Raw genomic sequence first — 14,570 nt, forward strand, 5'->3', positions numbered from 1 at the left:
CTTCGTATAAAAGGTTATGTAATTGTTAAAATATATATATATTATTTTGTACATGAATAATAATTAAAAAAAAACTTGGATGGAAGTTCTGGTCATCAGAATTCTTTCTTGGTTCTCGATGCTCAGAGAGTATCTCAAAGACAACAGCTGCTATTTTATAACTCTGGTATGGAGGGCATAGAACTTTGATGTTGGATCAAACCTTATGCGAGATGTCTATGTATTCTCACAGATACGTGCAATGTGTGTGTGTTTGGGATCTGCTTCAGATATGGTGTTGCAGATAACTTGGCTCCTAGCTAGTGGGTTACACAACAGGTAAACAGCAGAACATTGACTCCTGTTCTGTGGGTGTCTCCTACACACACCGCTACTCACCTTTGCTGTCTCACAGGCTAACACGTTTCACCATGGCTGGTTGTTTGTCCGTTTTCATTTGACCCACTTGAGAGCAGTCGAATGTCCTCCAGCAAGAAACCAAGATGGACACTATCATTCTGGTGCCTGTGTCTTCCTCCATATTATTGTTCAGTGGGTTAGCCATAGGGTCACCAGGCCAAGTCACAGCTGGGACAATGAGGCCCTGAAGTGAAGCACCTGGATGTGAAACAGAAATCTAGTCGAACTCTATGTTCTCGTCTATCTCTATGCGTTGATGTATTGTTTAATGGGGATAGATCTGCTATAGGCGCAGCAGGTTGCTTGAACAGTAAGTGCCGTCTGGCAAAGCAGATGAATAATTGAATGCAGTCTGAAGTTTAGATACAACGTGTCCAGACTACAGAGCAGGATTGGGCCCTGCGCGCCCCAACCGATGCAAATTTGGGGGGAGGGAGAGGGGAGCGACTTGTGGGGGTAATGCATTGGAGAACCAATCTCGCCTGCTGTACCCACCCCCTCCTTCTCTTCCCCCCTCTTCACTCCTCCCTCCCCATCACTGCAGCGATTCCCTCTCCCCCGTCTCCCCCTGTACTGCTCTCCTTTTCAACCAGCGTGCTCCAGCTAGCCTGCTGCAATGTGAGGGTTTCCATGGCAACGCAGTCCTGCCAAGGACCATGGTGCTCTGCTCTGTGGCGATGGAGAGAGAACGAGAGAGAGGGATTGGGCTCATCAATGTATTATATGTGAGCTCCACCACTTCGGGCATGCTAAGATTGCTGTCTCGGAAAGCTGCAGTTCCCCCCTGCTTTCCTCTCTGTCCTTTTCTTTGCAAGCCCATAACACTCAGCGTTTTTGACGGCGATTAAAGTGCATGGATCAATGCAGAGAGAATTGGTCCATCGGTTTAAGGATGACAGTGAAATTGGTCTGTGTTGCTTAAATGCAATGAGAATTGGTCTTGCGTTCGTTCTGGCGTTGTTTGCCCTTTGATGAATAAGTGCCACCCTGACATTGCTTTGGCTGCAGGAGAGCGCCTCCAAAACAAGTCTCACCACACCAGCAACTTCATTGCATACTAATGCCTTAACATGACGCACACTCAGCCCTCCCATTCATAGAGCAGAAATATGTCATTGAACCGAATAGGCTAAGGCCGCCTCTGCAATTTAGAAGAAACACGATACAGAAGTACTGATGCGTAATATTTGAAAGTGTTGAATGCACACTGTCTTCTGAATTAAAAGACGTTCTGTCAATGGAGACAAACCTTGTACCGTTGATCAGGTGTATGAGGGTTTGGGAAGCTGTCGCTGATGATGTTTGGGGTCTTTCTCGTCTCCTGGGCCTTCTGTTCATTTGAATGGGCTCCTCTTGTCTGCTTCTTTTCTGTTGAATGTTACTTGAAGAAGTGAATACCATGAAAATACTGTACCTATTAATGCTTGAGGGAGAAGTGTTCAGCATAAATGGCTGTCAAATGTAAATGAATGTGTAGATAATTGATCGCTGTAGATAAAGTGATTGAAAAAATAAGTATTTAGATTTGATTAGCCATTCAAATGAACAAACCTTCAATGGGGGATGGTCTGCACTGAAAGAAAATCTGTTGCTATGCACTAACAGACAAGTCAAATCAGATGTATGCTGTGAAAGCAGCCCGAGCTGTCTTTGCAGCCAGTCTCCATGACAACCTCAATGCTATTTCCCTCATTGTTGCCTTGGACTAGCGTTAGATATGCTGAAAGCGTTTCTTGGACCCTAATTCGTAAAAGCCTGGAAGTCCTTCTTTGGGCTTGCATGTATTCATAGCTGTCATTCCCAGGTGGCAGTGTAGACTTCTGGAGGAACTAGACAGCAGAGAGAGACAGCAGTCCCCTCGGGGAGAGAAAAGTCCTTGCTTTGACCTTCACAGTGGCAGGGAAGAAGGAGCAGTGAGCAGTTCAAACCATACACTGGAGACTAAGACACCTACAAATCAACCTTGTTGTTGTTGTCTGCATGCTGTACAGTGCCACTACACACTGTGACATTAGCCATACGTTACTGCAGAACATTCACTCCTTCAATCCAACATATGAACTATTTCCATATCGGCGCCATCTAAACATTTGTCCCTTGAGTTTGCTCATATATAAGGTACGGAATGGAATGTGTATATGTATTGTACACCTTAAGACACATACTGGCATAAAATATACATAATATTGGTGGGATGTTATTAAAACATTCAGTAAATATTGAATATGGACAGTAATGTGGGTTACTTTTGTTCAAGAATGACTACGTTGACTTGAATTCAGTGAAATATACCACATAACTACAGTCCATTGTTACCATAATTCCTCCTTTATTCAGAGTGGACGGCACAGCTGGACAAGCTGTGCAGGTTAAGTGCTTTGCTCAAGGGCAGAGCAGCACTTTCTTCTCCTGGGACTTCACATGGAACAGATGACACCATACCTTAGTCCTTAAGAATGCACCAACTCACTGTCTCTAATGCAGTCTGACATTGGCATCATTTGCAATCTTTCAAGATGTCATAGCATCTCATTTAACAGTAGGAATCAAACCTAGATTGTTAGCAACAATGTGTACTATACTATTTAATTTATCACATCATATACAGCCCTAAAAAAATGTTGTAGCTAATTCAACCTAGTATGAAGGTTCAATGTGTTTTTAGCAGCGCAGCTAATTCAACCTTGCATACATTGTCATACCAGCTCGGTGTGTTTTAGTGGTGGATGAGGTTTGTTTGTGTTTGTTGTTGACAGTTTTGTCTCTTTGTGTGGCCTGGGGGACCGTTGTCAGAGGCCAGGTTTCAGGGGCCAGGGCGCATGATGAGGAGCACATAACCTGTCGAGGAGGGCCACCGCTGCCCCTGCCATCCCTGCTGTGCACCCATCTGCCGCTGGGCAGCAATATGCCCACATGGTTCCGTCTGTCCAGTAGCTCACCCCACACACACGCACATATCTTCACCCACCGTCTCCATGTTGTTTTAGGGGTGAACTAGATAAATGGGGAAGTGGAAGAGGAAAATGGGTCACGGGTGCTTTATATACCTCCTCCATGTGTATGGTTTAACCTTCAAGTGCTTGCTGCTGTCGCTGGAACGGTGGACGGGCATTTTATATGACTCAAAAGTGGAAACCCTAGAGTGGGATCCACTGACAAACAGGCTTTTTCCACCAGCCGTGTTCAGTATTACAGTATGCATGAAGCTTGAACCAGAAGTTTTGGTTCAGAAAAGTATCACATTTGAATTAAATGGGTCAGGCTAACTTTTCCCCTTAAATAATCACTGATTAGTCGTGGATATTAACATATTAGTGGACCTACAATCAGAGAGTACCCCATACATTTTAGTATGATAGTAGCAGAAATGTATCTAGGCTGGAACTGGGCTTTCTCACATTATGAGTTCTCAGAAAGCAGGCGCCATAATCTGAGTTATGTAAAACAGGATTATGTCTACTGCAGGTATTGCACCAATAACCCTGTCATTCTAAATTCCCTGTGTGGTGTTCATCCATTATTTTGTATCCCTGGGCAATACACAGGTGACCCTTCAATCCTCAGCCTTAAAAGTCAGTTCAGTTTACAATGGATCTGTTTTGATTTTGCTTCCAGATGTCAATTATCTAACCATTATGTTTCGTCGTGGTCTCCGGGGGGGAATAAATAGCAGTCGTTTAATTTTCCTGCCCACTTTATCTGATTTGATTAGTCTGACTTATTGAATGGCCATAAAGCCTATAATAACTTGGATGGGTTCAATCTAAAGGGCTAGTATTATTTGTGTCCTACTTAATATATCTAGTCTACGACCTTCCCCAGTTGAATAATATCTTACCTCATGTACTTTATTCAACCTTTACCTTCTTGTCCCTGTGTGCCTGCTCAAGTTAAAGTAGCAGCTCCTTGCCCATCAGCCTATGGAGTAAAATCCACACAACTGCCTCAGTCTGTCTCAAACTGGGCCAAGTCATTTTGAGCTCCCCTGGCTTCTCCCTAATGGTTCATTGGCATGCTGCAGAATCTTCCATCTGCGGCCTTCTAAGTGTCAGGCCAGGGCTCCTTAGAAAGGTAAAAATATGTTTGTGTTTCTGGAGGCCCGAAAAAAGACTAATGTGTGCCTCTAGGGTTAAAGCGATCCTTGGAAAGTCCCCGGGTGGCAGGTGTACAGTGTACGTCTGTAGCAGGACATGAAGCCAGACGTCAGGTGATGGAAGAGTGGTCGTTTGGTGTCGAAGGAATTTAAATTTCACCATGCGGTCTGTATCGACCAGTGTAGAGTACCTAATAGTACCCTGTAGTCTCTGTGATCGATTAGCAAGCCCTGGCTGGAACTCATTATCCTAAGAAAATGGGTGAGTCAGTGTGCATTTAATATTCCTGACTGCTTTGATTTGTAATTGTTCAAATTAGCTGTATAACACAAATTGCTGGAACAATGACCATACATGGTAGAGCTATGGTTGATAATCAATTATGTGAGCATTTATAAAGTACAGTATAGGCCGCTCCCTTTGGGTAATTTAATGAAACAAAGTATCGTATACAAAGACAGTTCAGGACCGTACAAACATTAAGATACCAAAGCTATTGAAAGGACTGAAATGAATGATGCCATTGTCGCTTCCCTCTACCAAATGAAAACGTTTGTTTCGTGCTAATTACCTGATGTCATTACAGAGCGTTCCTTTGTCCATTGGTATCATAGTTGTTCAGATTTCCTGCAGGTACTACATGCCAAATAATTTCAGATGGGCTCATTAATAAAACACACACACACACACACACACACACACACACACACACACACACACACACACAGAGTATCATCGGTTGGAAAATGATATGCACCCAAAAAAACATTCTCATTATGCAAATCCACTTTCAATCGACCCAGGCTCAGAATTCTATTGGTATGCTGTATGTGCTGTCGCCCCCTCTATCTCCCTGTAGGATCATGTTGATACTAACCACACAGAGACAGTTCACACATAGGATACTGGAATAATACAGCAGGCACTGCTTAGGCTTCCCTTATATACCGTAGAAAATGTATTTATTAAAGCATATGCTCGAGAACTGAAAAACAACAACTGCAAGATTGCAGGACATATCTTGTACCATAAAATTGATAAAGGAATCACTGTACACGCCACAGTGTTTTAAAATCACAGCTTTTGCATCGCAATTTAAACGTATTTATTCTCATTTGTATTTATGCACATAATAATCAAACGTCCATGACATTTCAAATACTTTTTGGAATAGTTAAGAATGAAATGTGTTCCTTATTTTAAACTTAATCTGTGATGTTGGTTAGAAATATCACAACAGCGCCAAAAAATAAAAACATACAAAAACGTACAATCATTGTTCAGTATTTTTCTTATCTGACTGGCATAAATGATTAAATCAATTTGATTTAAAGATAATTATCAACCAGATGGAGTACATTTTGGTCTGTGGAATAAATGCTCTGAAATATAATCTACAAACTGGCGGTGAAGCAAAGTACCATCATTATAAAATCATTGGCTACACCTGTCCTTACATAGGCCCCGCCCTCATACCAATGCAACTACCTGTGGAACGGCCTATTACACTGTAACAGGCTAGTAAGTTCAATGTCTATGTAATGTCAAGTGTTGCCAAAGGACAATAGCCAGTTTCCACTTTAGTTACTTAGGATGCGGGAATAATTTTAACATTGTTGCTAGTCAAAGATGGACAGCTCTTGTACCAGTACAGATGGCAAGTTTTAGTGAGAGAGGTCCGTTGAGGTTTTCTCCAACCTTGGGGTTTGTTGTAGCTCAGTGGTTTGAAGTTTATTTCCAGGCCCAGGAATTTGATATAACTTTTATGATGAATCCTTGTTAAATGCATAGAAGGTACACGCAAATGGAAGACAGCAACAACTGAATGCTGAAAGACAAGTGGTGATTTAGTTTCAAGATTTCAGCCTTGTGACAGTCTACAAATGTGTATCTTCCTTCAATCAAAGACAAAGCATTAGTTTCCTAGACAAACATGCAATAAGTAGATGAAAACATTCAAGAGATAACCCAAACATTGACCTGAGTCCCTGTAAAATTGCCAAAATTCTGGTATAACTGTTAGAACACAAACTTGGTCTTCCACAGGCAGTCGAAATACAAATAGCATTCTGTTTGTCAAAAATATACATTCCAATTTCAGATTTAATTAAATTACAAATAATCTCCTTTATCAGCCACTACTTTCAAATCTGATGTCGTTTAGAATTGAAAATGTGTCTTCCCTAATTTTGATAAAAAATTCTGCATTAAAAATACATTTATCTATTGATTCAAGCGGAGGGAAGGGTGAAATTGTCATTAATATAAACACAGGATAAAAGTACTCCCTAATTTAAAGTCAATCAAATGTCTATGTACCCATGCTAATTCTTAGTCAGAAGTTTCTCTGCAATTCTTGGTCAGAACTTTCTCTTAACTCTTGGTCAAAACATCTCTTAAGGAAACAAATCTCAAACATTGGCTGTTCCGACACATTATTATTCTTATCCTCTGTATCAACCCGTGCCTGGAATAGCCACGCACAAGAGAATAGAAATGAGCTTCCATGGATTTCAATTAGGCAGTATAGCACTGTGATTTGCCAAGGATGAAGTGCTTTTGTGTTTTATCAATTCAAAACATATGTTGTTTATTCTGGCAAATGCACAGCCCCCTTACCAGCGACCTAGGTAACAGTAGGGTGTGAGTGGACATGGGTGTGATGTTGCAGACAGAAATCTGAACAGCCACATACAGTAGGTATTGTGGCGTGACTAATGCTACTGTACTGTAGCCACAGGCAAAGCAGGTTTGATTTACAATCCGATTGTGCAAAACGCAAGTTCAAAATAATTATTAGCAACCCCCCCACCCCCGCATTTGTATCTATGGCACATTATAAATCGCTATCATCTTATCTATGAGGGGGATTATCTATATTTTATCCTGTGGACCCCATAGGGTCAAGTCCTGACTGGTTTGTTATTATGATATTATCAATTGGAGTTGATTTTGATGGCCTTGTTCTTAGGTGAGGGTGCAACTAGGTGCACAATCTAGTCGCTCCAGACTCAAGCATACTGCATTAGGGCAAACTCTTTGTCTCTCACTCTCTGTCCTCTGGAACTGAGTAGGATGTTAACCAACACTAGCATCAACTGAGAAGCAGTGAGGAGAAGCGCCGAGATCTCAGCAACAAGATGCTGTACGAAAGCAACAAGGCATTATGTCTATCCTACATCTCCTATCTAACTTCCGAACAGGACGAGGGAATTCCATGGGACAGCTGGTCTGGGATTTACAGGGATTCTTGGGCTTCAGATGAACAAGGGAATGGAAAAAGAGCAGCAAGGAGAAGGAAAATCAATACCGCCTCAGGCAGGAGAGATGCACAATTAACAGGATTGGCTGCATTGGCAAAGATGAAGCACAAGCTACCACCACTCCAGTCCCACTGGCAGGAGAGATAGATGGGAGGTATATGGAGGGGCCTAATCTGTCATTGTAGGTTTTCACGTAAAAACACAAGCCACAAATGGGGCTTGCAGAGTTTGAGTGGTATTCTGTAGAGTCAATAATACAGTGCAAACACACCCTTTAAAGGGATAGTTCACCCAAATTCCAAAAATGACATATTGGTTTCCTTACCTTGTAAGCAGTCTATGGACAAGGTATGACAGCAATCCATGCTTTGGCACTGTTTCCACATGCTAAGGTTTTTGAATTTGTGGCATAAATCCCATTCAAGTCATGGGACCGATATTAGCATTCTTTGCGCATCATTTTCTAAACATATGTGACTTTGTCGAGCTTCACAATCAGTTTTAGATACGTTGGATGATTTGGACATAATGCGTGAAAAATGCTAATATCGGTCCCATGACTGTAATGGGATTTGTGCCACAAATGCTAAAACGTAAAGCACGGATTGCTGTCATCCTTTGCCTGTAGACTGCTTACAGGGAAACGAAACCAATATGTAATTTTGTAATTTGGGGTGACTATCCCTTTAACATTCAGTTATTCTCCATTAATCTTATGACTTACCTCCTTTCAGTTCATTGAAGTTCTGGTATGACTACAAAGCTATCAAGGAGACAAAACAAACACATCTAGAGTAGCGCCTAACGAAAGGCACGTCAAAGTTCTGACTTTGCTCTACCACATAGCTCAGGGGCTCATTACGAACGTTGGGAGGTGTGTGCAGTAAACCATGAATTCTGCTTCATTCTGAACCTTGGAGGTACTTCTTTAGTGTATGGAAGGTTTGCGCGACAGGTTTGGTTTTCAGACCATCCTGTGAATATTGATATGCCTGGAGACTCTGCTGTGCTGCAGGTCAATAAAACAATAGCCAATGCATGGATGGGTCTAAGCCCATTGGCCAGAAGTTGCTTGGATCTGCCTAAATCCGCCGGTCCGGATAGGTTGGTTGTGGAGACATGGTGAATGTGGGGGTGGTGTTTGCTGGTTGGATGAACTGGTTGGTGCACAGTGATAGTGGGAGGATGAGAATGTCAAAGAGCAACATCTTGATTGTGTCACTTCTAATGTGTTGGGTGTACTGGATGAGGTGAGAGGAGTCCCAACCCTTCCGATTGTTTCATAACCTCCGATTGCTATGCTGCAACCCTCCTGATTTCCTGATGCCCGTTCAGCAAAAACATGGGCATGTCCAACATTGTCCTTCATGTCCTCCTTATATACCTAAATCCTCTTGAAATATACTTTCAGCCTGGGGTAAAAGTGTGTTTGTGAAACACCACAGTATCAGGTGCACATTGTATTGCAGGAGTAGGGGTGTTTAACTTACCTCTTTTGGGGTTTGATTATAGTAATAACTGTATTCGGTCCAATATCAACTGATTTCCAAGCACCTCTTTGAGTGTTAACGTGGTAAACCAATGTGTGGGCCTTGATTAATTCATCAGTAAGACTAACGTCTACCTGACAATTAGCTTCAATGGTTTATTTGACCCATTTTTACCATGTACAAATGAACAAAACTTTTACAACATTTTGGCATTCATTGGTCCAAAACCTCTCCTGATGGTGACATTAACACGGACACCAACGTTTGTTTTATTATTAGCGTCTAAATGTTGCACGAATTTGACAATGTACCATCCATTCTAACAGTTCCAAAAAAATATATTTTCATTGCAAAAAAAATAGTACCATGCAATGACTCATAATTACATTAACTCATGTCACAGAAATTGTCGTTGAAATGTCATCATTTAGCAATACGGAATTTGTTTTTGTCCTACACATTCTTTTTCAACAGCGTTGGTCTCATTTAGGTTGTAAACAATACAGTATGTGCACGCTCCTCTAAGTAGGTGCACATCATCCCTCAGAATAATTGCTAAGCAACCATTACATGAACATATGGAAATCATCGTCGTCTTTGGGCTCCATAGAAATCATTAGGGCAGAATAAAGTGGGACAACCGCAGAAGGCAGGATATAAAGGGAGATCAAGGAGACACCCTGAGCATCACTATTTCTCTCTATCCTCTTGTTTTGAGACAAATCGCTTTCTGATGGGCCTGGCCCCGGCAGCTAGAGAGGATGGTTGAGTATCATGTGGGAAGCAGGTTGACTGGCAACGCGCTCCTTTTGGAAACATGGAGGAGACATGTTAATGTGGATCTGGTCGAGTAGTATGTTATCGATGGAGAACATCACATGGTGATGACGTGTGGTAAGGGATGACTCAGGGATAGGGTAGTGGTGGAGAGTGGTTGGGTGGGAGGGTTATGAACGATAAGAGTCGGCTCAGGTCACATGATGAAGTTCCAGCTATAACGTCAGGGGATTCCATTGGTGAATGGAAGCCCTCCAGGTTTTAGCTTTGGTGGACATTGGACAGAACACCCACCCACCAAGGCTGAGATAGCAGCCTTTCCATTCACTCACTCACTCACTCACTCACTCACTCACTCACTCACTCACTCACTCACTCACTCACTCACTCTCACACACACACACACACACACACACATACACACACACACACACACGTCGCTCATACCATATGGCCCCGCCCCCAGACCGAGCACATGGTTTCAGGCACAAACTTGCAATGTGTTACTTGGATGAGACTGAGTGTAGTGGGAGGTGAAGAATAAGACAACAGAAGACAGGTGATGCTAAAATGAACATTTATAATGACTGTTGTTGCTGTCGGGAAAAGAATAATCCTTAAAAAAAGATGAAATATATATTAGCACTAGATTGCCGACTTCACTGGTAATCCACAAGTCAATAAACACAACTCACTACTTTTTTTTCCTTTTTTTTTTTTACAAACACAATGCTACAATTACATTAAATATTCAATACTCTTTAAGTCAGTTAATGAATGGTGTTAAAAGCAACCACTAAAATGCTAAAAAAAAAAAAAAAACAATAATTCACCTTTCCAGTCATTCCCTTTTTCTTGTTGTCTTGTAATTTATTAATAGTAATATTATAGGTTGAAAATAAATAGCTCATGAAGTGTTATCAGAAAATGAGGCTGGCAGCATAAAGCATTGTGAGTGGAGCACAAATCTAAGCAATGATATGGTCAGTCCAGTCTAGCTGTGTCAAATGAATACTTTCAGTCAGTTTAACTCTAGTAAACTCACTGAGAGAGATATGTCTCAGTTGGCACTACGGGCACCTTTGTCATGTTGGCATTTACATTCACCAACGCCCACCTACAATATGCCTAATTAACATAATCCTAGTTCTGAACTATATCACTTCTATCATGTAAACCGCAGTAACTCTATTGCACTAAAGAGGCCTCAACTTCCTTTTTGTGGTTTGGGAGCGACACGTTTTTTCTCCCCCCTAGTCTTGAATGTCCCACATTTAGTGTAAGGTGCTGAGTCCAGCAAGTTCTCCACATTGATATCTTCTTACACTACAAAGCATTACAATAACTACGACTCACTCTAAGCGGAACAAAACCACCAACGAATACAACTACGGTAGCAAATGTAAACAATTCTATCAGCTCCAGAACTGAATGATCTTTTAGGTTTTTATATCATTTTATCTAAGTGGAGCTAGCATGGCGATAAACAACAACAAATACAGCAGGTCACACCAATGTCAAGACCACAAGCTACTGTAGCAGAACAAACGAGTAGATGTATGAGGTGTGTCTTTCTTTTCCTCTTTCCACTAAGTGGATTTTATGCTGCCGGCCCCATTCTGTTGAACACGCCTCTCTTTACAGCTCAACAAAATCTGACAAAAATATTTACAATGAGAGAAAAATGAAATTGTGGAGAAACAGTTTTTTTTGTGTTTTTTTTTTTTGTCTGTATTTCTTTTGTGGATGATTTTTCATTCTTTATCTCGGTGAATTGCCCCACTGATAAGAAACAAACAAAAAAAAAAATCAAATAATTTCAACTAGAATTGCACAGTCTCAAATAGGTTTGGTGATGGAATGGAGATTTAAGTCCAAACAGTTTGATGAACATAGAAGGGGAGGAAGAAGGTCAATAAAGTTCATGAGGGGTGAAAAGTTCAAAGTTCAGAAGACAGAGGATGGCTGCGCAGCTGACGATTACACTCCTCACACCATTCTGTGGGTGGTTAAATGTTAAAGAAAAAAAATCGTCATTAGAAATGGATTTTTTTATTTTTTTTTCCCATCGAAAATCAAATGGAGAGACTTGGGGGGTGAGGAGAGTGACAAGTGCCCCCAACACTATGGCACACAATCAATGATGTCCTGGAGGTTGAAGAGATGATAGAGAATTAGGAAAAGCAGTTTATGAGAGGTAGCCAGCCTTTACCGGGTTAATCCAGGTCTGCTTTTAGCTCAGGGTTTTTTGATCTGTTTCTTTTGGGTAATGTTGAGGCGTCATGACTGACATCATGTTATGGAGGAACATGCTGGCTTCATGGGTGCGTCCAATGGATGTCCAACATACAAGAAAACTCAAAAAAGTTTGGAATGGTACTGTTTTTGTTTGGCACTCGGGAGAAACTCGAGGAGGAGGAGGAGGTGGGGTGGGGGGGGGGGTGGGGGGGGGGGGTGGGGTTGGTGGTGTGGCGGGATCGGAGCAGAAGTGTGGGGGAGTGGTTGGAAAAGGAGGGGCAGTGAAAGTGCAAAAAGGAGAAAAGGGGGAGTAAACAGGGTACACATGAATGGCATTTTGTTATAATTGGTCTAGGTTAGAGAGCGTAGTACAAATAAAAAACAGGAAAACAATAAAGAGGAACTGAACAGTGATATGACAAATGCAGTCTAAAATTGCTGGTGCTTCGATGGGGTACAAGCTCAAGAGTGGGACCCTGGGTTCCGTGAATGTCTGGCTATGGGTGGTGGGTGCGGGTGAGAGCAAGGAGGGCGGGGGTTGGGGCATTGTGAGGTTTTGGAGTTGAGCACTAGTAGCCACACACCCACTGAAAAGAAATGATGTCACCTGTAGCAGGTGAACCATACGTTTGCATTCCTCTGCACATCACAAAACAGATCTGTTCACCCAGCGACATGGAGACGACACCATGATGCTGACCTACTGCAGACACACAGACACAAGAGCCAGACAATAGCACATGCACAGCAAGGTACTACGCTATTGCACAAACCCCCATCTCAGCTTACTCTACAGAGCTATACAGCTATACATGCTGACATTCTATTGCAACTGAGGCATCGCTAGGAACAGGGATGTCAATTTGGTTATAGTTTAAACTGAGTGTCCCTTTTTGAAACTAATCTAGATCATTGAACGCTTGAGAAATATACAAAAGGCAAAATCCTGTGTTAAATGAGGAAAAGCTATGTTTTCTTGTGGCTGACCAGCTTTTGTTATTTTACAATCCCTTTTTGAGCATGCCAACACCACTCAGTTGTCTAATGGTGAAACTGAATGACAGTTGGGCAATGGACAACATGGGGAATATTGGCAATATTTGTCATTTTTTTTCGCTCCCTATAACTTTTTATTGTAGAAAGTGTAATCATGTAATGAGACCAAATTCACCGAATAGAGAGTAAAACACACCTTGTCCCAAATGCTGGAGAGAGACCCAGGGGATTGAGAAATACAAAAGCTGAGCAGCAACAGAGCGTGAAAAAACATGGTGCCTACACACAGCCTAGCTTGATACATCAAAATACTTTTCCTAGTTTCCTTTCAGGAGATGGGGGTTTAAATGAGAACTCTGTCTAAATGAGAAATATATAGTGCATATTTACATCAAGACAAGAGATCAAGCTCAGAGGGAGCCGAAAGAGGAAACAGATGGTTAGAATGACACTAGGGCCAGATCTGGCCTACCTGATGTTAGTTATTCACACAAAACACATGGACACTCAAGCCCTGAAGTCATGATCGAAGAGTGATATGCAAACTTATGCAGAGGTGAGTACATTCATGGACAATATCTCGGTATCTATGGTAAAAAGCATAAAATGTGATCCGGAATTAAATAATGCAGTTTTAGTAAAAGAAGCACAACCCCCCCCCCCCCCCCCCCAAAAAAAAACGAATTGTCTCATGTTTGATCAAAAGTTTGTTCCTATCTCTCTAAGAATGTTTAGATGCCTAGACAATGTTCTCACAAAATACTCATCCAGTCATACAATCTAATTACACTGTGGCCTTGCTCTACTGGACGATGTCCCTGCATGTGTTTAGTGAAAACAACACACGTTTGAAAATGTGTCAAGGAAAATTAAATTGCTTTACCATTGTTGGCATGCAAAGATTTGTCTTCAAAAAGAACAAAACACACCGCCTAATTTTTTTTTTGTACAATTTTTGTTTCTTACATTTTTTGTCCACGCTTCACTTTGATATCATGCAATATAGACGTGCAAAAAAGATAACATCTATCTCCACAAAATACATTTTCAGAACTATAAAAGGCTGTATTAAGAATGTTAATATCATGTGTATCATTAACCATGCTAGTCTATCTATACGTTGATTCTTCTGGCCCAGGAGTCTAAGTACTGTAGAATTCAAGGAAATTTGGATTACTGGCTAACAAGATGGCTCCCTTCCTTCACAATCCCTTATTTTATGTCACATAGAAGTAAAGAGGGCATTAAAAGGTTTAACTAAAAAGCTTATTTTTTAATTTTTTTATTGATTCTACTCACACACAAAAAAGTAT

Source organism: Oncorhynchus mykiss, chromosome 27 (genome assembly GCF_057628025.1).
Source record: "Oncorhynchus mykiss isolate SJ-2025 chromosome 27, ASM5762802v1, whole genome shotgun sequence".
Lineage (NCBI taxonomy): Eukaryota > Metazoa > Chordata > Actinopteri > Salmoniformes > Salmonidae > Oncorhynchus > Oncorhynchus mykiss.